The 23,296-nt window shown below is 49.8% G+C and overlaps 2 protein-coding genes across 2 annotated transcripts in view; one reads left to right on the forward strand and one right to left on the reverse strand.

The window, feature by feature from the left end:
* The window catches only part of GPRC5B (G protein-coupled receptor class C group 5 member B), a 155,461-nt gene that overhangs the window by 115,502 nt on the left and 16,663 nt on the right, over positions 1-23,296 (forward strand). The gene's annotated exons all lie outside the window — the stretch shown is intronic.
* IQCK (IQ motif containing K) overlaps positions 1-23,296 on the reverse strand; it is a 258,743-nt gene that overhangs the window by 6,823 nt on the left and 228,624 nt on the right. The window lies entirely within an intron of this gene.

Here is a 23,296-nt window from a genome sequence, read left to right on the forward strand (position 1 = left end):
ATTCCCGAATATAGGGCCTTATTCAGAGATGTACAGAAGCCTGATGTGTACGTACATCTCTCATGTTTTTAGGTCTACTCATGCACAGATGCTGTACTACACATGTGCAGATCTGGGGTTGCGATGTCCCTTGCAGTGCCCCAAACGCTGCGGCATGACTGACATGCTACTGTCTTTTGTGGGCGGTGATAAGCAGCATTCGAGAAAATGTAGCTGTCGGCCCCGTTTTTCGGGTGTGCTGAAGACGGGTAACTCTAATGTCCGATGGTCACGTTGATGATCTGATGCTACGTTCTCGGAGGCAGCAGCGGATCACAGAAGCCATCAGTGGGCGTCTTTTAACTGAAGACTTGTCCTGCGTCTTTTGCACATTTTAGCACAGCTGCTGTGTACGAAGACTCACTGCGGCCATATCTGAATCAGGCCCGCAGACAGGCAGACCGATAGTAACACAATTATACAGTAATGTGTTCATCTGTTTATACGGACATGTATCTATGTAGCAAAATCTAAATCTTCAAATCTTAGAAAAGTTTAGAGACTCATGGGGCAGTTGTTATATTAAGCAAAAGATCTCAGTCCCTAAGGGTGCATACACACGGTGAGATTCGGACTTATCCGATTCTCACCGTGCGACAGGGGGCCGGGTCGGCACTTAGCCAGTATCGCAAGCACATAATAACTGTGCTTGCGATGCTGGCTATGTGCGATTTCAATCCTGACTATCTCTTCTATAGAGATAGTCAGGATTGACTTGCCTGCACAGCCTATTTTTTCTTCCGATGCCGACCGCGCGGGGCCGCGCATCGGCATCGATTCGGGATCGCAAGGTGACTGTCACCTTGCGATCTGCACTATATTTTCTTCCGATTCTGACTATATAGTCAGAATCGGAAGAAAATATCTTACCGTGTGTACACATTAAACGTTGCGCTTACAGATCTTGCACTCTTACAGTAAATATCAATATCAGGTTAATATGAGTGTGAGAGCTACAAGTACGACGTTCAAGGGGTGATATCAGAAATATCAATGCACATCCATATTGTCTCTATATTTTATTAATTAACAACAGCTATGATACTTTACACCAAATAAAAAATCTACTTTGCTAAAAAGCCACAACATATGAGCTCTGACTACATACAACCACAACAATCTACTGGAAATCAATAGATGTTTAATATAACTGCTATTAATAACAAGATGCATGAATCTTGGAATAATACTATTGATTTTAGGAGAGACAGATTGTTTTCCTCACTGCATATTGTTTAATGACGTGCTGAGTAGAAGGATGCAGTGTTGTACAAAACAGACAGATTTCATGGCCGGGATGTAATGAAGTCCAAGTTTGGTGGCAGTGCGGGATGCTGGATGAACTCGGATGTTTTTCTTAATAAATACTTAATCATTGCCTCTTTACAACAAGTCTGAGTTCGTCCGGCATCCCGCATGGACGCTTAACTTGGAATTACATGCCACCCTATATTACCATGGTGGTAGCAGCAATCAAACCTCAACCACTACTAGTGTAGGTAATCCTTTTATGCTTCCTAATTTTATGTCAATTATCTGTACCTTCAACAACTTGTTCAGAACACCCTGGCAATATCAGCGCAGAGCAATTTATTTTCTAATGGGCAACTGCACTGGATAGTCCTTCCTATTTATATCCTCCTACATTACAAAATACTAAGACACTCATTGTTAACTGCACGTTGACTCACCAAGATCTTCAGCTCCTCCTTGATCTCACATCTTCTTTGCTATTTCCACATGGATGTCCCAACACTACACAAAGCTCAGTATGTCCATAACAGAACTTACCAATTTCCTTTCTCCCCTAGTCACCAGATTCCTTCACACCACTCCCAAACCCACTGCCGGGGGCGGATTGGCCCACCGGAACAGCGGGTAAGTTCACTGATGAGCCGGTTCACCGGTGCAGGTCGGCTGACACTGGCTGCTGGATTTGACCTCACTTCTGGGATTTGCATTCCAGCAGCTGGAACCAGGCCCGGTAACAAGGGGGTACAAAGGGTACACCTGTGCCGAGCCCCGAGGTTCAGAGAGACCCCGGTGCCTGATTTTGAACTATAGTTTGCGCCGGTAGCACAAACGATCTGCTGCTTGTGTGCAGCATCAGAAATCAATGACGTTGCAGTGGCAATGTCATTACTTGCGATGTTGCACCATGCCAGCCAGCCTTTCTTGTGCCAGAGCCTACCTCCCTCGGAAGCCACCACCTAAGAGGAGCAGGAACAAGTGAGTCGGGCCGGTAGGGATCAACACACGGGTCGGGCTGCAGTTTAGCAGAAAGCACCCCATCATCTACTGCAGTGCAGATGCCGTCCCCATCCCTGAGACAGCAGCAGCTCCATGGACACAAGCTACAAAAAGTACACACTGACTGTTACCAGCCTTTATCTTCACTGAAGGTGAACAGTGTGGTAAGTGTATTTTTTAGTTTAATTGCAATGTCAAACCTGGGCATTTTTCTCTCTCCCCTCCTTCCCTCCTCTCTCTTTCCCGCTTTCACTCCTCTCTCTCTCTCTCTCTCTCTCTCTCTCTCTCCCCCCTCCCTTTCCTCTCTCCCTCCCCACTATCTGTTCCCTCCCCCTCCTCTCTCTCTACTCTTTCCCCTCTTTCTTCACTTACTCTCTCTCTCTCCACCCTCTCTTTCTCTACTCTTTCCCCTCTCCCTTCCATCACTTTCCTCTCTCACTCTCCCCCTTTTTCCTCACTCTCACACTCCCTCTCTTTCCCTTTCTTTATCCATTAGGCAGAGAAGGCTGCTGCTTCATATTCAGTGGTACTACTGCCCAAGGGATAAGTTAAATAGAGGGTCAGATTCTATTAGCTATGGGACTTAATGCGTGACTGTAGCTCTGCCGTGAACTATTCAGTTACTGTAGCTACCCTGTGCAATAAGCCCCAGACGCAGGATAATTCCATAGCTCTGGGCACTTAACCCAGGAGCCATGAGTTAACATGCGTCAGCTGCATGCTTACAGCATGTGGAAATTGGCAAGTTATTGAATAGCTTCAGGCGTTAAATCCGGGAGCTGCAGCCATGCTACACCTACAGATGGAGCCTTCTTTATCTTACCCTGCCTAGTCGCAGGCATGCACTCCCAGCGTGAGTAGGCGATCCGTCTGCCTAGTCACGCCGGGAGTGCACAGAGCCGCTTCCCATTGTAAGAATTTCTGCCTGGGCACGCACGCGCGCGCCTGGATGGAGACGCTCACAGTGACTAGCATGGCTCCATCTGTATGTCTAATTGAATCTGCCCTAAAGTGTAAATGAATGCCTTGTGGCTCATGAATTTGCCCCTCTTATTTCTCCTACTCCTACCCAGTCTGTGGTGTAATAACATTTGGTACTTAGGTGTTACGTGTATTTGGCACACACAGGGGAAGCATGTGTGGGTGTGGGAGTCGAGGGTAGTGGGCTTGGGGGTGGTGTGGGAGAGGGGGCCCAAAATAAATCAATGTACTGGGCCCCAAGATTTCTGTTGCCATCCCTGGCTGGAACACAAACTGGAAGCTATCATCTGCTTCAGCTAGTGGGCACATCCGGGTGCCGTTAGCCAGGAGCAGGCACTGGGGGCATCTGTTGGGCTCCAGCAGCAGCTGTCTAGGTGCTATTTGAGCCATGGAGGGGAGAAAACGCTATGAAGCCAAGAGTCACTGCTGCCAGTTGGGTCAGTGTGTCATCACTGACACCCTTGGACCATGGAAATCCTGAGGCTCGTGTTCCTGCTCTTCTGGGCGGCTAGTTCAGGAGGTGAGATGGTAGGAGGGAGAGCAGGGGGCAGCTCTCTGGTGTTATTGCAGCCTGGCTATCCCAGAAGGAGGGGGATGTAAGGCTGGGCACACAGTGCACACATCCAGAGTTTGTCCCTATGGGCGGTCTGGCCAGCCATCCTCCCTCAACACATTAGTTTGCCAAGTGCAGCAGCCAGCAGGGCACATTGCCAGTCTGGCAGGCACAGTGCTGTGCCCCAGCAAGGCTGCTCTTTACATTCCCACTATGGGCAGTATTCAATTGAAGTTGGAACTGCCGTCTAATTGGGAAGACGGCAGTTTCCGTCTTTTTAGGTAGAATCATGATTCGACCTATTCAATGGTGCTGCCATTTTTCCAACTTGTCGGCAATTCCGACTTGTCGGAAAACACATGGATCGGCGGATTAGCCGCGGGAAAATCTGCATCTAGCAAGGGGCTGGTGCAAGTTTGATGGTGAGAATGGTGGTTGAGTCTAAAGATGCACAAAGTGGACCTCTCAGTCTTTGCATATTAGGACACACGTTTCTACATCGGGGGAAGGGCTTATACGGGCATTAGCATAAAGTCCAAGGTGCGACTATGGCAAGTGTATGCAGCAGCATGCAACTTGTAATTAGCCCCCTTATCAGAGACTCCACAAGCGTTCAAGCTACACCGCCTGCCCCACTCCCAGCTACACCGCCTGCCCCACTCCCAGCTACACCGCCTGCCCCACTCTCAGCTACACCGCCTGCCCCACTCTCAGCTACACCGCCTGCCCCACTCTCAGCTACACCGCCTGCCCCACTCTCAGCTACACCGCCTGCCCCACTCCCAGCTACACCGCCTGCCCCACTCCCAGCTACACCTCCTGCCCCACTCCCAGCTACACCACCTGCCCCACTCCTAGCTACACCGCCTGCCCCACCCCCAGCTACACCACCTGCTCCACTCCCAGCTACACCACCTGCCCCACTCCCAGCTACACCACCTGCCCCACTCCCAGCTACACTACTCATACTGTAAACGCTCACCCATGCCCAATCTCCACTTGGGATATGGTCATTAGGTCAACAACACTTAGGTTGACAGTCATTAGGTCAACATGTACTAGGTCGACATGGAAAAACGTCGACATGAGTTTTTCACATTTTTTTCTTAATTTTTTGAACTTTTACATACTTTACGATCCACGTGGACTACGAATGGGCACAATAACCTGTGCCGAGCGCAGCGAGACACCTTGTCCGAAGCATGGCGAGCGAAGCGAGCCATGTGAGGGGACACGGTGCACTAATTGGGGTTCCCCGTCACTTTCCGAAGACGACACCAAAAAAAGTAAAAAAAAAACCCTCATGTCGACCTAGTGACCATGTCGACCTAATGCATGTCGACCAATAGTGGCCGACCTAATGACTGTAGACCTAAGTGTGGTCGACCTAATGACCCATACTCCTCCACTTTGAGCCACAAACAATGGGCTAAGGGGGTTATTCAGGTTTGTTAGCAAACTAAAAGAACACAATAATGGGAAAACCATGTGCACTGCAGGGGGGGCAGATATAACATGTGCAGAGAGAGTTAGATTTGGGTGGGTTATATTGTTTCTGTGCAGGGTAAATACTGGCTGCTTTATTTTTACACTGCAATTTAGATTTCAGTTTGAACACAACCCACCCAAATCTAACTCTCTCTGCACATGTTATATCTGCCCAACCAGCACTGCACATGGTTTTGCCCATTTGTGTGCTTTTTTGGATTGCTAACAAATCTGAATAAGGCCCTAAAGGCCAGTACTCACTGGCCGATGCGGGAGAGATGTGTGCTGAGCGTGCGGGGAGAGACGGGGGGGGGGGCACTCATTTCACCCAGCAGGTGAAATGAGCAACCTGCTAGATTGGCCTGCACGGCAGGCCAATCTAGCACCAGCAATAGCGATGCGCGGGGCTGCGCATCGCTATCGCTGTAGGGGGTACACACGGAGCGATCCTGCTTAAAATCTAAGCAATCTAGTCAGATTGCTTAGATTTTAAGCAGCGATCGGTCCGTGAGTACCCCCCTTAAATGTAATAGCCTGCAAGCTGCCAGATGTGTGTAACTTTGTGCAAGTCTGACCGTATTTTTAAAGCAGCAATCATTTACAAGACAAGACCAACCTAGTTTTGCCTTGTAAATGATTACCGGTTTAAAAATACAGGCAGAGTCGCACTAACTCCCGCACCTCTGGCATCTCACAGGGTATTGCAATTAGCACTGTATGGTGGTCATTCCGAGTTGATCGCTCGTTGCCGATTTTCGCAGCGCAGCGATCAAATGAAAAAACGACAATTCTGCGCATGCGCATGGTATGCAGTGCGCATGCGCTATGTACTTTCACACAAAAGTTTGTCGTTTTACCCAAGCTCGAGCGATGTTTTTTCATCGCTCGAGTGATCGTAGTGTGATTGACAGGAAGTGGGTGTTTCTGGGCGGCAACTCAGCGTTTTCAGGGAGTGTGCTAAAAAACGCAGGCGTGCCAGGTAAAAACGCAGGAGTGGCTGGAGAAACGTGGGAGTGGCTGGCCGAACGCAGGGCGTGTTTGTGACGTCAAACCAGGAACTAAACAGACTGAGGTGATCGCAGTCTAGGAGTAGGTCTGGAGCTACTCAGAAACTGCAGGGAATTATTTAGTAGCAATTCTGCTAACCTTTCGTTCGCTATACTGCTAAGCTAAGATACACTCCCAGAGGGCGGCGGCTATGCTGCTAAACGTAGCTAGCGAGCGAACTCGGAATGAGGGCCATTGTGTATAAGTGAATCACAGTAAGTCCTCTAGTTTGTCTTAAAAGAGAGGGTGGTGTTCTCAAACAATATGGGGGGTGTAAATCAGATCTGATCGCAGCAGCAAATTTGTTAGCTAATGGGCAAAACCATGGTGGTCATTCCGAGTTGTTCGCTCGTTGTCGATTTTCGCTATGCTGCGATTTGTTGCTAAATGCGCATGCGCATTGTACGCAGCGCGCATGCGCTTAGTTATTTGCTGTTGATCCTGCGGCGCTTTTCAGTCGCACTGCTGATCGGTGAGTGATTGACAGGAAAGGGGCATTTCTGGGTGGTAACTGGGCGTTTTCCGGGAGTGTGCTAAAAAACGCAGGCGTGTCAGGGAAAAACGCGGGAGTGTCTGGAGAAACGGGGGAGTGGCTGGCCGAACGCAGGGCGTGTTTGTGACGTCAAAGCAGGAACTAAACGGACTGAGCTGATCGCAATCTGTGAGTAGGTCTGGAGCTACGCAGAAACTGCAAGGAAATATTTAGTAGCAATTCTGCTACTCTTTCGTTCGCTATTCTGCTAAGCTAAGATACACTCCCAGAGGGCGGCGGCTTAGCGTGTGCAATGCTGCTAAAAGCAGCTAGCGAGCGAACAACTCGGAATGAGGGCCCATTTGCACTACAGGGGGGGCAGATATAACATTTGCAGAGAGAGTTAGATTTGGGTGGGTTATTTTGTTTCTGTGCAGGGTAAATACTGGCTGCTTTATTTTTACACTGCAATTTAGATGTCAGTTTGAACACACCCCACCCAAATCTAACTCTCTCTGCACATGTTATATCTGTCCCCCCTGCAGTGCACATGGTTTTGCCCAATTGCTATCAAAAATCCTGCTGCGATCAACTTGGAATTACCCCCATGGTTTTGCCTATTAGCTAACAAATGTGCTGTTGCTATCTGAATTAGGCTTATAGGTGGTCATTCCGAGTTGATCGCAGCCAGCAACTTTTAGCTGCTGCTGCGATCAATAGCCCACGCCTATGGGGGAGTGTATTTTAGCTTATCAGGGCTGTGATCGCTTGTGCAGCCCTCCTAAGCTAAAAAAAAATCACACAAAACAAGACTAGGCCTATACCTACTTACCCTGTGCGATGGATCCAGCGATGATGGGCCTGGCTTTGATGTCACTCCTCCGCCCTCTGTTGTCCTGGACACGCCTGCGTTTTTCTCACCAATCCCCGAAAACGGCTCCAAACGGTCCGGATCCGCCCTGCACCACCCTCTTCCTGTCAATCTTCTTTGCGGTACGTCCTGCGACCGCTTTCTTCTTAAGCCGCTGCGTAACCCGGCGACTCCTGGAGCTACTGCGGGTACTGGAGGGGGTGTGTGGGGGTGCGACGGATGGGGCCCAGAGGTACTGCGATTGGGGGAGGGCCGGGTAATGCTTTTTCTGCTTCTCCTCCTGTCAGCAGCTAAGCTGCTGTCCTCCATTTGGCAGTGGCTCTCCCAGAGAGCAGGCAGTCACTTTTGTTAGCACCGGTGTCCCAACGCGCCGCATTACAGGGAAGAAGATGCACTCACTAAACTACAGCTCCCAGCAGCCCTAAGGGCCGGAATGCTTTGGCGCTAAGGGCTGCTGGGAGCTGTAGTTTATGTAGTGCGTCTACTTCCCTGTAATGCAGCGCGTTGGGACACTGGTGCTAACAATAGTGACTGGCTGGCAGAACTGACTGACTGGCTGAATCAATGTAAAAGGTGAGAATGCTGTGCAGTGTCAGTGACACTACACACAGGCCCGGCGCTAGGCGCTCAGCAAAGGGATGCAGTGCAGGGAGGTACCAGGAAGGAGAGACGTTCTCCCTGCTCTGCATCCCTGTGCTGTGCTGCTGCTGCTGCTGCTATCCCTGCTGCCAACTGCTGTCACACATGCAGCGGCACCGGCATCACAAAACCTCCTCTCCCCCTCGGCGCCGGCAGCACAAAGCCTCCTCTCCCCCTCCACTCCCCTGTGTGACATTCAGTGGCCGGGCGGGAGCCAAAGGGGGCGGAACTAGATGGGAATAGGGGGCGGAGCTAGACTGGACCATGTTGCAGCAGGAGGATGAGCTGCTACAGCTTCGGCCAGCCGGACTTCATTAGGTAAATGTCTGGAAAGAGAGTGAGTGTGTGTGTGTGTATATACAGTGTCTGTGTATACTGTATATATGTGTGACTGTGTATCTGTGTAATGTATGTACAGCATGTATGTGTGTTTGTTTGTATGTATATATATATATATATATATATATGTGTATGTTGTGTGTGTATCTGTGACTGCGGCATAATGTGTGTAAGCGTCACTGGAACTGGGGGCGTTACGTGTGTAAACGACACTGGTACAGGGGGCGTTACGTGTGTAAACGTCACTGGTACAGGCGGCGTTACGTGTCTAAGCAGCACTGGTACAGGCGGCGTTACGTGTCTAAGCAACACTGGTACAGGGGGGCGTTACGTGTGTAATCGTCACTGGTACAGGGGGGCGTTACGTGTGTAAGCGTCACTGGTACAGGGGGGCGTTAGGTGTGTAAGCGTCACTGCTACAGGGGGCGTTATGTGTGTAAGCGTCACTGGTACAGGGGGCGTTACGTGTCTAAGCGGCACTGGTACAGAGGGCGTTACGTGTCTAAGCGGCACTGGCACAGACGGCGTTACGTGTGTAAGCGTCACTGGTGCAGGGGGCGTTACATGTGTAAGCGTCACTGGTACAGGGGGCGTTACGTGTGTAAGCGTCACTGGTACAGGGGGCGTTGGGCGTTACGTGCGTAAGCGTCACTGGTACAGGGGGGCAGGTGTGTAAGCGTCACTGGTACAGGGGGCGTTCCGTGTGTGTCACTGGTACAGGGGGCGTTCCGTGTGTAAGAGTCACTGGTACAGGGGGCGTTACGTGTGTAAGCGTCACTGGTATAGGAGGCGTTACGTGTGTAAGTGTCACTGCTACAGGGGGTGTTACATGTGTAAGCGTCACTGGTACAGGGGGGCGTTACATGTGTAAGCGTCACTGGTTCAGGGGGCGTTACATGTGTTAGCACCTCTGGTACAGGGGGCGTTACATGTGTGTCTCTACTACAGGGGGTATTATGTCCCTTTGTAAAGTATGAGAGGGTGCAAATTTCTAGTTTGTAGGGGGGCACCGAACACCCTAGCACCGGCCCTGACTGCACACCCACTGCACGGCACTGTCATCTTTTACATTGATTCAGCGTCCATACATTACCCTCCGCGATATCACCCACTCTATCCGTTACATTAGCCATCTCGGGGCTGTGTTGCGGAGTCAGGGCATCTGTGGATCTGGGCGCGGCTGTGGTGGGGAGGCACTTCTGTTACATCAGGCGCAGAGGAGGCTCCGGGGCTCAGAGAGTATGCGGCGCAGGGAGGGCTATAAAAGCCTTCCGCTACGTCGCTTTCATACACATCTATGCTGGTGGCCGCAGCAGCTTTTGTTCCACCTGCCCTGCGGCTAGAGAGTGGGGATTGTTGATGCCGGAGGGGGCAGGCGGACTGGCAGCAGGACATAGGATGCTGCAGTAAAAGTTTTTTTTTTTTCCCTATCAACAGTGCAGAGACTTGCTGCAGATGCAGTGGCATACCCTCCAACTGTACCTTTTTGGCAGTTTTACAGTACCTTTTTTTATGGTCTGTACCGATTTTTGACTCTCCAAACTTCCATTGAAAGTATAGGAAAAGGGGCGTGACCACGGCGCTCTACCCATGGCCACGCCCCCTTTTGAATTTGTATCAATTTTTATGTGTAAATTGTTGGAGGGTGTGTTACTGCAGATGCAGTGGGACTATTTTGGGGTGTGGGGCTGGCGCTGCAGCTCCATCAGTCCCATTGTTGATCCTGCTCTGGGAACACACAGCAGCCAAAGGGCAGAGCCTCCCATTGGATGTAACCTATGTGGGAGGGCGTTTCTCGCCCAATCAGCTGTGGACTGGGTGTGGTAGACCTGCCACTAACCCAATGAGAGCTCATAGCCACGCCCAGCGTTGGAGACACAGGCACAGAGTCACAGATCTGGGCTATTATATTGGAGATAAACAGTAAACATGGGCCCTCATTCCGAGTTGTTCGCTCGGTATTTTTCATCGCATCGCAATGAAAATCCGCTTAGTACGCATGCGCAATGTTCGCACTGCGACTGCGCCAAGTAACTTTGCTATGTAGAAAGTATTTTTACTCACGGCTTTTTCATCGCTCCGGCGAACGTAATGTGATTGACAGGAAATGGGTGTTACTGGGCGGAAACACGGCGTTTCAGGGGCGTGTGGCTGAAAACGCTACCGTTTCCGGAAAAAACGCAGGAGTGGCTGGAGAAACGGTGGGAGTGCCTGGGCGAACGCTGGGTGTGTTTGTGACGTCAACCAGGAACGACAAGCACTGAACTGATCGCACAGGCAGAGTAAGTCTGGAGCTACTCTGAAACTGCTAAGTAGTTAGTAATCGCAATATTGCGAATACATCGGTCGCAATTTTAAGAAGCTAAGATTCACTCCCAGTAGGCGGCGGCTTAGCGTGTGTAACTCTGCTAAATTCGCCTTGCGACCGATCAACTCGGAATGAGGGCCATGGTCATAATCTTTGAAGAGTAGAACTAAACAATATGAAACATAAAGGCATGTCTTAACTTCTAGTTTACAGCCACAGACCTTGATTTTTAAGTTTTTTACTTTCTGCAAAGTGCATAGTACCATTTGTACCATCTGTGTGAGGTATGTCATTCTCAGCATCTGCTGTGTAGGATTACATACGTAATACCAGCGGATGGGATGCCGGCTGTCAATACCCCGACAGCATCATCTAGCCTGCCAGAATGCCGGCAGCGGCGCGAGCGCTAAGAGTCCCCTTGCGGGCTCGCTGCGCTCACCACAGGATTGGTACACACTCTATGGGTGTCGTGGACATACGCAAGTGGGAATAGCCCTGGTGCACCGGGATTTCGGCGTCAGTATCCTGAACCCTGGGATCCCGGCAGCCGGCTTTTTTTAACTGCATCCTGCTATGTATCCTGTATAATACAGTGCAAGATTTATTGAAGGTAATTAATCAAAACACAATGGAATCATATCGCGGCTGATGCAGTGTTGAATGCAAGTCAGTTTTGCAGCCGTATCTGTTTTGCAGATCTGATGCTGAGTCATGTGTAATCTGGTTGCATTTCCACTTACGGGTTAAGGGACGTAGCTTGGCGGTAATGGAGCGTTTGCATAGTTTGGTTCAGATATGTAGAGGGTGTGTCGACACAACTGTGGGCTGCGCATAAATATGTCTGTTGTAAGTCACATTTCTAGTACTAAAGGGCCCTACACATTTAACGATCCGCCGCCGAGCTGCCCAGTGGCGGATACAGCCGACGGGCGACACGGCGGCGGGGGGGGGGGGGGGGGGGGGGGGGGGGGGTGGAAGTGACGGGGGGAGTGAAGTTCCTTCACTCCCCCTGTCACCCAGTTCCATAGCAGTGCAGGCAAATATGGACGAGATCATCCATATTGGCCTGCATGCACAGCCGACGGGGCACCAGCGATGAACGAGCGCGGGGCCACGCATCGTTCATCGCTTGTGCCTCCACACTGAAAGATATGAACGGTATCTCGTTTAATAATGAACGAGATCGCTCATATCTTTCAGTCAGATCGACCAGTGTGTAGAGCCCATAAGAATAGGTATAGATAATGAGAAAGTTAATGAATAGAGGCAAAGAGGTTACATTGGTATGTACAACTCTACATAAGGTTGCATTTATGCATTTAGGGGGTAATTCTGAGTTGATCGCAGCAGCAAATTTGTTAGCAGTTCGGCAAAACCATGGTGGTCATTCTGAGTTGTTCGCTCGCTAGCTACTTTTAGCAGAAATACAAACACAAAGCCGCCGCCCTCTGGGAGTGTATCTTAGCATAGCAGAATTGCTAACGAAAGATTAGCAATTCTGCTTTTAAGTATTTCCTTGCAGTTTCTGAGTAGCTCCAGACCTACTCCTAGATTGCGATCAGCTCAGTCCGTTTAGTTCCTGGTTTGACGTCACAAACACGCCCTGCGTTCGGCCAGCCACTCCTCCGTTTCTCCAGCCACTCCTGCGTTTTTACCTGGCACGCCTGTGTTTTTCTCTGACGTCCTAGTGGATGCTGGGACTCCGTAAGGACCATGGGGAATAGCGGCTCCGCAGGAGACAGGGCACAAAATAAAAGCTTAAGGATCAGGTGGTGTGCACTGGCTCCTCCCCCTATGACCCTCCTCCAAGCCCCAGTTAGATTTTTGTGCCCGGCCGAGAAGGGTGCAATCTAGGTGGCTCTCCTGAGCTGCTTAGAATAAAAGTTTAGTTTAGGTTTTTTTTATTTTCAGTGAGTCCTGCTGGCAACAGGCTCACTGCATCGTGGGACTAAGGGGAGAAGAAACGGACTCACCTGAGTGCAGAGTGGATCGGGTTTCTTAGGCTACTGGACATTAGCTCCAGAGGGACGATCACAGGTTCAGCCTGGATGGGTCACCGGAGCCGCGCCGCCGTCCCCCCTTACAGAGCCAGAAGAGACGAAGAGGTCCGGTGAAATCGGCGGCAGAAGACATCCTGTCTTCAGACTAAGGTAGCGCACAGCACCGCAGCTGTGCGCCATTGCTCTCAGCACACTTCACACTCCGGTCACTGAGGGTGCAGGGCGCTGGGGGGGAGCGCCCTGAGACGCAATATAACAGTATATACCTTAGGTGGCAAAAAGAATACATCACATATAGCTCCTGGGCTATATGGATGTATTTTAACCCCTGCCATTTTTACACAAAAAAGCGGGAGATAAGGACGTCGTGAAGGGGCGGAGCCTATCTCCTCAGCACACAAGCGCCATTTTCCCTCACAGCTCCGCTGGAAGGACGGCTCCCTGACTCTCCCCTGCAGTCCTGCTTCAGAATCAGGGTAAAAAAGAGAAGGGGGGGCATTTTTGGCAGCAAATAACGATAATAACGGCAGCTATAAGGGAATAACACTTATATAAGGTTATCCCTGTATATATATATAGCGCTGGGTGTGTGCTGGCAGACTCTCCCTCTGTCTCTCCAAAGGGCTAAGTGAGGTCCTGTCCTCTATCAGAGCATTCCCGGTGTGTGTGCTGTGTGTCGGTACGCGTGTGTCGACATGTATGAGGAGGAAAATGATGTGGAGGCGGAGCAGTTGCCTGTGTTGGTGATGTCACCCCCTAGGGAGTCGACACCTGACTGGATGATTGTATTTAAACAATTAAGTGATAATGTCAGCAATTTGCAAAAAACTGTTGACGACATGAGACAGCCGGCAAATCAATTAGTGCCTGTCAAGGCGTCTCAGACACCGTCAGGGGCGCTAAAACGCCCGTTACCTCAGTGGGTCGACACAGACCCTGACACAGATACTGAGTCTAGTGTCGACGGTGACGAGACAAACGTAATGTCCAGTAGGGCCACACGTTACATGATCACGGCAATGAAAGAGGCATTGAACCTTTCTGACACTACAAGTACCACAAAGATGGGTATTATGTGGGGTGTGAAAAAACTACCAATAGTTTTTCCTGAGTCAGAGGAAATAAATGAGGTGTGTGATAAAGCGTGGGTTTCCCCCGATAAAAAACAGCTAATTTCTAAAAAATTATTAGCATTATATCCCTTCCCGCCAGAGGTTAGGGCGCGTTGGGAAACACCTCCTAGGGTAGATAAGGCGCTCACACGTTTATCTAAACAAGTAGCGTTACCGTCTCCTGATACGGCCACCCTCAAAGAACCAGCTGATAGAAGGCTGGAAAATATCCTAAAAAGTATATACACACATACTGGTGTTATACTGCGACCAGCAATCGCCTCAGCCTGGATGTGCAGTGCTGGAGTCGCATGGTCAGATTCCCTGACTGAGAATATTGATACCCTGGATGGGGACAATATTTTGTTAACTATAGAACATTTAAAGGATGCATTACTATATATGCGTGATGCACAGAGGGATATTTGCACCCTGGCATCAAGAGTAAGTGCTATGTCCATCTCTGCCAGAAGAGCGTTATGGACGCGACAGTGGTCAGGGGATGCGGATTCCAAACGGCACATGGAAGTATTGCCGTATAAAGGGGAGGAGTTATTTGGGGCTGGTCTATCGGACCTGGTGGCCACGGCAACGGCTGGAAAATCCACCTTTTTACCCCAGGTCACTTCACATCAGCAGAAAAAGACACCGTCTTTTCAAACTCAGTCCTTTCGTTCCCATAAGTACAAGCGAGCAAAAGGCCACTCCTTTCTGCCCCGGGGCAGAGGAAGAGGAAAAAGACTGCACCATGCAGCCGCTTCCCAGGAGCAGAAGCCCTCCCCTGCTTCTGCCAAGTCTTCAGCATGACGCTGGGGCTTTACAAGCAGACTCAGATATGGTGGGGGCCCGTCTCAAGAATTTCAACGCGCAGTGGGCTCACTCGCAAGTGGATCCCTGGATTCTACAGGTAGTATCGCAGGGGTACAAACTGGAATTCGAGGCGTTTCCCCCTCGTCGGTTCCTGAAGTCTGCTTTACCAAAGTCTCCCTCCGACAGGGAGGCAGTTTTGGAAGCCATTCACAAGCTGTATTCCCAGCAGGTGATAATCAAGGTACCCCTCCTGCAACAAGGAAAGGGGTATTATTCCACGCTGTTTGTGGTACCGAAGCCGGACGGCTCGGTGAGACCAATTTTAAATCTGAAATCCTTGAACACTTACATAAAAAGGTTCAAATTCAAGATGGAGTCACTCAGAGCAGTGATAGCGAACCTGGAAGAAGGGGACTATATGGTGTCTCTGGACATCAAAGATGCTTATCTCCACGTCCCAATATACCCTTCTCACCAAGGGTACCTCAGGTTTGTAGTACAAAACTGTCATTATCAGTTTCAGATGCTGCCGTTTGGATTGTCCACGGCACCTCGGGTCTTTACCAAGGTAATGGCCGAAATGATGATTCTTCTACGAAGAAAAGGCATTTTAATTATCCCTTACTTGGACGATCTCCTGATAAGGGCAAGATCCAGGGAACAGTTAGAAGTCGGAGTAGCACTATCTCAAGTAGTGTTACGTCAGCACGGGTGGATTCTAAATATTCCAAAATCGCAGCTCATTCCAGCGACACGTCTACTGTTCCTAGGAATGATTCTGGACACAGTCCAGAAGAAGGTGTTTCTCCCGGAGGAGAAGGCCAGGGAGTTATCCGAGCTAGTCAGGAACCTCCTAAAGCCAGGCCAGGTCTCAGTGCATCAGTGCACGAGGGTCCTGGGAAAAATGGTGGCTTCTTACGAAGCGATTCCATTCGGAAGATTCCATGCAAGAACGTTTCAGTGGGATCTACTGGACAAATGGTCCGGATCGCATCTGCAGATGCATCAGCGGATAACCCTGTCGCCAAGGACAAGGGTGTCTCTCCTGTGGTGGCTGCAGAGTGCTCATCTACTAGAGGGCCGCAGATTTGGCATTCAGGATTGGATCCTGGTAACCACGGATGCCAGCCTGAGAGGCTGAGGAGCAGTCACACAGGGAAGGAATTTCCAGGGCTTGTGGTCAAGCATGGAAACATCTCTTCATATAAACATTCTGGAACTAAGGGCCATTTACAATGCCCTAAGTCAAGCAAAACCTCTGCTTCAGGGTCAGGCGATGTTGATCCAATCGGACAACATCACGTCAGTCGCCCACGTAAACAGACAGGGCGGCACGAGAAGCAGGAGGGCAATGGCAGAAGCTGCAAGGATTCTTCGCTGGGCGGAAAATCATGTGATAGCACTGTCAGCAGTGTTCATTCCGGGAGTGGACAACTGGGAAGCAGACTTCCTCAGCAGACACGACCTTCACCCGGGAGAGTGGGGACTTCACCCAGAAGTCTTCCACCTGATTGTAAACCGTTGGGAAAAACCAAAGGTGGACATGATGGCGTCACGTCTAAACAAAAAACTGGACAGATATTGCGCCAGGTCAAGGGACCCTCAGGCAATAGCAGTGGACGCTCTGGTAACGCCGTGGGTGTACCAGTCAGTGTATGTGTTCCCTCCTCTGCCTCTCATACCAAAAGTACTGAGAATCATAAGAAGGAGAGGAGTAAGAACTATACTCGTGGTTCCGGATTGGCCAAGAAGGACTTGGTACCCGGAACTTCAAGAGATGCTCACGGACGAACCGTGGCCTCTACCTCTAAGAAAGGACCTGCTACTGCAGGGGCCTTGTCTGTTCCAAGACTTACCGCGGCTGCGTTTGACGGCATGGCGTTTGAACGCCGGATCCTGAGGGAAAAAGGCATTCCAGAAGAAGTCATCCCTACTCTGGTCAAAGCCAGGAAGGACGTAACCGCAAAACATTATCACCGCATTTGGCGTAAATATGTTGCGTGGTGTGAGGCCAAGAAGGCCCCTACAGAGGAATTTCAACTGGGTCGTTTCCTTCATTTCCTGCAAACAGGACTGTCTATGGGCCTAAAATTAGGGTCCATTAAGGTTCAAATTTCGGCCCTGTCGATTTTCTTCCAGAAAGAACTGGCTTCAGTACCTGAAGTTCAGACATTTGTAAAAGGGGTGCTGCACATACAGCCTCCTTTTGTGCCTCCAGTGGCACCTTGGGATCTCAATGTGGTGTTGAGTTTTCTAAAGTCACATTGGTTTGAACCACTTTCCACTGTGGACTTAAAATATCTCACATGGAAGGTATCGATGCTGTTAGCCTTGGCTTCAGCCAGGCGTGTGTCAGAATTAGCGGCTTTATCATATAAAAGCCCTTACTTAATTTTTCATTCTGACAGGGCGGAATTGAGGACTCGTCCTCAATTTCTACCTAAGGTGGTTTCTGCATTTCACATGAACCAACCTATTGTGGTACCTGCGGCTACCAGGGACTTAGAGGACTCTAAGTTGCTTGACGTTGTCAGGGCCTTGAAAATATATGTTTCCAGGACGGCTCGAGTCAGAAAATCTGACTCGCTGTTTATCCTGTATGCACCCAACAAGCTGGGTGCTCCTGCTTCTAAGCAGACGATTGCTCGTTGGATTTGTAGTACAATTCAGCTTGCACATTCTGTGGCAGGATTGCCACAGCCAAAATCAGTAAAAGCCCATTCCACAAGGAAAGTGGGCTCATCTTGGGCGGCTGCCCGAGGGGTCTCGGCTTTACAACTTTGCCGAGCAGCTACTTGGTCAGGGGCAAACACGTTTGCTAAATTCTACAAATTTGATACCCTGGCTGAGGAGGACCTGGAGTTCTCTCATTCGGTGCTGCAGAGTCATCCGCACTCTCCCGCCCGTTTGGGAGCTTTGCTATAATCCCCATGGTCCTTACGGAGTCCCAGCATCCACTAGGACGTCAGAGAAAATAAGATTTTACTTACCGATAAATCTATTTCTCGTAGTCCGTAGTGGATGCTGGGCGCCCATCCCTAGTGCGGATTGTCTGCAATACTTGTATATAGTTATTGTTACAAAAATTCGGGTTATTATTGTTGTGAGCCATCTTTTCAGAGGCTCCTTTGCGTTTATCATACTGTTAACTGGGTTCAGATCACAAGTTGTACGGTGTGATTGGTGTGGCTGGTATGAGTCTTACCCGGGATTCAATATCCTTCCTTATTATGTACGCTCGTCCGGGCACAGTATCCTAACTGAGGCTTGGAGGAGGGTCATAGGGGGAGGAGCCAGTGCACACCACCTGATCCTTAAGCTTTTATTTTGTGCCCTGTCTCCTGCGGAGCCGCTATTCCCCATGGTCCTTACGGAGTCCCAGCATCCACTACGGACTACGAGAAATAGATTTATCGGTAAGTAAAATCTTATTTTTAGCACACTCCCTGAAAACGTCCAGTTTCCGCCCAGAAACACCCACTTCCTGTCAATCATTCTCCGATCAACAGGGGGACTGAAAAGCTTTGTTCGCCCGTGAGTAAAATAGCATAGTTTTGTGTAAAATTGCTTAGCGCGTGCGCCCTGCTGTGCATACGCATGCGCAGAACTGCCAGATTTTAGCCTATTAGCAATTCTGCTAAAAATAGCAGCGAGCGAACAACTCGGAATGACCACCCATGTGCACTGCAGGTTGGGGGAGATGTAACGTGCAGACAGAGTTAGATTTGGGTGGGATGTGTTCAAACTGAAATCTAAGTTGCAGTGTAAAAATAAAGCAGCCAGTATTTACCCAGCACAGAAACAAAATAACCCACCCAAATCTAACTCTCTATGCACATGTTATATCTGCCACACACACACAAATTTGCTGCTGCGATCAACTCTGAATTACCCCCAACGTGCACTGCAGGTGTGGCAGAAATAACATTTGCAGAGAGAGTAAGATTTGGGTGGGTTATTTTGTTTCTGTGCAGGGTAAATACTGGCTGCTTTATTTTCTCTAACGTCCTAGTGGATGCTGGGGACTCCGCAAGGACCATGGGGAATAGACGGGCTCCGCAGGAGACTGGGCACTCTAAGAAAGATTTAGTACTACTGGTGTGCACTGGCTCCTCCCTCTATGCCCCTCCTCCAGACCTCGGTTAGAATCTGTGCCCGGACAGAGCTGGGTGCATTTTAGTGAGCTCTCCTGAGCTTGCTAATAAGAAAGTATTTTAGTTAGGTTTTTTATTTTCAGAGAGCTTCTGCTGGCAACAGACTCTCTGCTACGTGGGACTGAGGGCAGAGAAGCAAACCTACTAACTGCGGCTAGGTTGCGCTTCTTAGGCTACTGGACACCATTAGCTCCAGAGGGATCGAACACAGGAACCTAACCTTGGTCGTCCGTTCCCGGAGCCGCGCCGCCGTCCCCCTCGCAGAGCCAGAAGACAGAAGCCGGCGGGTTGAAGCAAGAAGACGTCAAAATCGGTGGCAGAAGACTCCTGTCTTCATATGAGGTAGCGCACAGCACTGCAGCTGTGCGCCATTGCGCCCACACTAACCCACATACTCCGGTCACTGTAGGGTACAGGGCGCAGGGGGGGGCGCCCTGGGCAGCAATTGATTACCTACTGGCAAAAAGCAGCATATATACAGCTGGGCACTGTAATATGCATGAGCCCCCGCCATTAATTTTACACAAAATCGCGGGACAGAAGCCCGCCGCTGAGGGGGCGGGGCCTTCTTCCTCAGCACTCACCAGCGCCATTTTCTCTCCACAGCTCCGCTGAGAGGAAGCTCCCCAGGCTCTCCCCTGCAGAAGCACGATAGAGAGGGTGAAAAAGAGAGGGGGGGCACATAAATTTGGCGTAAAAACAATATATACAGCAGCTACTGGGTTAACACTAAGTTACTGTGTGATTCCTGGGTCATATAGCGCTGGGGTGTGTGCTGGCATACTCTCTCTCTCTGTCTCTCCAAAGGGCCTTGTGGGGGAACGGTCTTCAAATAGAGCATCCCGTGTGTGTGTGTGTGTGTGTGTGTGTGTGTGTGTGTGTGTGTGTGTGTGTGTGTGTGTGTGTGTGTGTGTCGGTACGTGTGTGTCGACATGTCTGAGAAAAGGCTCCCCTAAGGAGGAGATGGAGCTAATATGTGTGTGAGAGGGTGTCTCCTTCGACAACGCCGACACCTGTTTGGATATGTGTAAGTGCTAAGGTGAATTTATTGCACAAAAGATTAGAGAACAGACAGGAAATCTACCCATGTCTGTCCCTATGTCGCAGAGACCTTCAGAGTCTCACAATGCTCACTATCCAAGATAATAAACACTGATATCGACACGGAGTTTGACTCCAGTGTTGACTACGATAATGCAAAGTTACAGCCAAAATGGCATAAAAGTATTCAATATATGATTATTGTAATAAAAGATGATTTGCATATCACTGATGACTCATTTGTCCCTGACACAAGGGTACACATGTTTAAGGGGAAGAAAGCTGAGGTAAATTTACCTCCTCTCATGAGGAAAAAGAGCGGGAATCTCCAGACAAGAGACTGCAGCTTCCCACAAAGAATTCTCAGGCAGTATCCTTTCCCCACTAGAGCCAGGATGTGATGGGAATCTTCCCCTAGGGTGTCACGTTTGCCCAGAAGGTAGCCCTAGCTATTCTCAGGGATCCTGCAGATAGCGTGCACATTCTGGTACACTACTCAGACCGGCGATTGTGTCGCATGGGTTTATAGCGCTGGGGCGGCGTGGACAGGTACCTTATCAGCAGAAATTGAGACCCTAGTATGTATATATATATATATATATATATGTATATAGAGAGATATGTATATATATTAAAGATGCTGTCTTAAGAGATATATATAATCAAACATGCCCAAAGAGACATGAGTATACTGGGTCCTAGAGTCAAAGCTATGTCGATTTCTGCTTGACGTGTCCTGTAGAATATGCAATGGACAGATGATGCCAAGTTAAGTGGCATATGGAAGGCTGAGGATTGTGTGGAGAAGGGTTCTCGGACCTGGTCTCCACGGCTATAGCTGGTAATTCTGATATTTTGCCTTGTATTCCTGCACAGCCTAGGAAAGCACGTCATTAGCAAATGCAGCTTTTCGAACAAAGAAACAAGAAAGTCCGAGGTGCGTCCTTTCTTGCCAGAGGCGGGGCCAGAGGAAAGAAGCTGCACAACACAGCTAGTTCCCAGGAACAGAAGTCCTCCCCGGCCTCTATGAAAATCCACCGCATGTCGCTGGGGCTCCACAGACGGAGCTAGGCCCGTGGGGGCACGCTTTCGTAAGTTCTGCAACAAGTGGGTTCACTCCCTGTTAGATCCCTGGGCAATAGATATTGTGTCTCAGGGATACAAGCTGGACTTTGAGAAGAGGCCTCCTCACTGACGGCCCTGCCGGCTTCCCCCCGACGAGAGGGAAACAGGGTTAACTGCAATTCACAAATTGTATCTTCAACAGGTGGTGGTCAAGGTTCCCCTCCTTCGACAAGGAGGGGGTTATTATTCGACCATGTGGTAGTCCCGAAACCAGACGGTTCGGTCAGACCCATATTGAATTTAAAATCCCTGAACATATACCTGAAAAGGTTCAAGTTCAAGGTGGAATCGCTAAGAGCGGTCGTTACAAACCTGAAAGGGGGAGATTTTATAGTGATTCGGGACATAAAGGAGGCATACCTTCATGTCCCCATTTATCCACCTCATCAGGCGTACCTCAGAATTGCGGTACGGGATTGTCATTACCAATTTCAGAGGAAATGTTGGTGCTCCTGCGGAAGCAAGGTGTCACTATTATCACGTACTTGGACGATCTCCTCATAAAAGCGAGATCAAGAGAGCAGTGGCTGAACCGCGTATCACTTTCTCTGGAAGTGTAACGGCAACACGGCTGGATTCTATGTATTCCAAAGTCGCAGTTGGTTCCTACAGCTCATCTGCCTCTCCTAGGCATGATCCTAGACACAGACCAGAAAGGGGTTTATCTCCCGATAGAGAGAGCTCAGGAGCTCGTGACACTGGTCAGGAATCTATTAAAACCAAAACAGGTGTCAGTGCATCACTGCACTCGAGTCCTGGGAAGGATGGTGGCATCATACGAGGCCATTCCTTTCGGCAGGTTCCATGAGAGGACCTTCTAATGGGACTTACTGGACAAAGTGGTCCGGATCACATCTTTAGATGCATCGGTTAATCACCCTATCCCCCAGGGCCAGGGTGTCTCTCCTGTGGTAGCTGCAGAGTACTCACCTTCTCGAGGGCCGCAGGTTCGGCATGCAGGACTGGGTCCTGGTGACCACGGATGCAAGCCTCCGAGGGTGGGGGGCAGTCACTCAGGGAAAAAGTTTCCAAGGGCTGTGGTCAAGTCAGGAGACTTGCCTTCACATCAATATCCTGGAACTAAGGGCCATATACAACGCCCTAAGTCAAGCGGAGACCCTGCTTCGCAACCAATCGGTGCTGATTCAATCAGACAATATCACCGCAGTGGCTCATGAAAACCGCCAAGGCGGCACAAGGAGCAGGGTGGCGATGGCGGAAGCCACCAGAATTCTTCGATGGGCGGAGAATCACGTACGAGCACTGTCAGCAGTGTTCATTCCTGGAGTGGACAACTGGGAAGCAGACTTCCTCAGCAGGCACGACCTCCACCCGCGAGAGGGGGGACTTCATCAAGAAGTCTTCACGCAGATTGTAGGTCGGTGGGAACTGCCACAGGTGGACATGATGGCATCCCGCCTCAACAAAAAGCTACAGAGGTATTGCGCCAGGTCAAGAGACTCTCAGGCGATAGCTGTAGACGCACTGGTGACACCGTGGATGTTCCAGTCGGTTTATGTGTTTCCTCCTCTTCCTCTCTTACCCAAGGTGCTGAGAATCATAAGGAAAAGAGGAGTGAGAACAATACTCATTGCTCCGGATTGGCCAAGAAGGACTTGGTATCCAGAGCTGCAAGAAATGCTCACAGAGGACCCATGGCCTGTTGCAGCAGGGACGACAGGATATGTTGCACCAGGGACCTTGTCTGTTCCAAGACTTACCGCAGCTGCGTTTGACGGCATGGCGGTTGAACGCCGGATCCTAGTAAAAAAAAAAAAAAAGAAGGGATTCCGGATGAGGTTATTCCTACGCTGATAAAGGCTAGGAAGGACGTGACGGCTAAACATTATCACCGTATACGGCGAAAATATGTTGCTTGGTGTGAGGCCAGGAATGCCTCTACAGAGGAATTCCAGCTGGGCCGTTTCCTTCACTTCCTACAGTCCGGAGTGACTTTGGGCCTAAAATTGGGGTCCATTAAGGTCCAGATTTCGGCCCTATCCATTTTCTTTCATAAAAAACTAGCTTCTCTACCTGAAGTTCAGACATTTGTAAAGGGAGTGCTGC

Source organism: Pseudophryne corroboree, chromosome 7 (genome assembly GCF_028390025.1).
Source record: "Pseudophryne corroboree isolate aPseCor3 chromosome 7, aPseCor3.hap2, whole genome shotgun sequence".
Taxonomy (NCBI): domain Eukaryota; kingdom Metazoa; phylum Chordata; class Amphibia; order Anura; family Myobatrachidae; genus Pseudophryne; species Pseudophryne corroboree.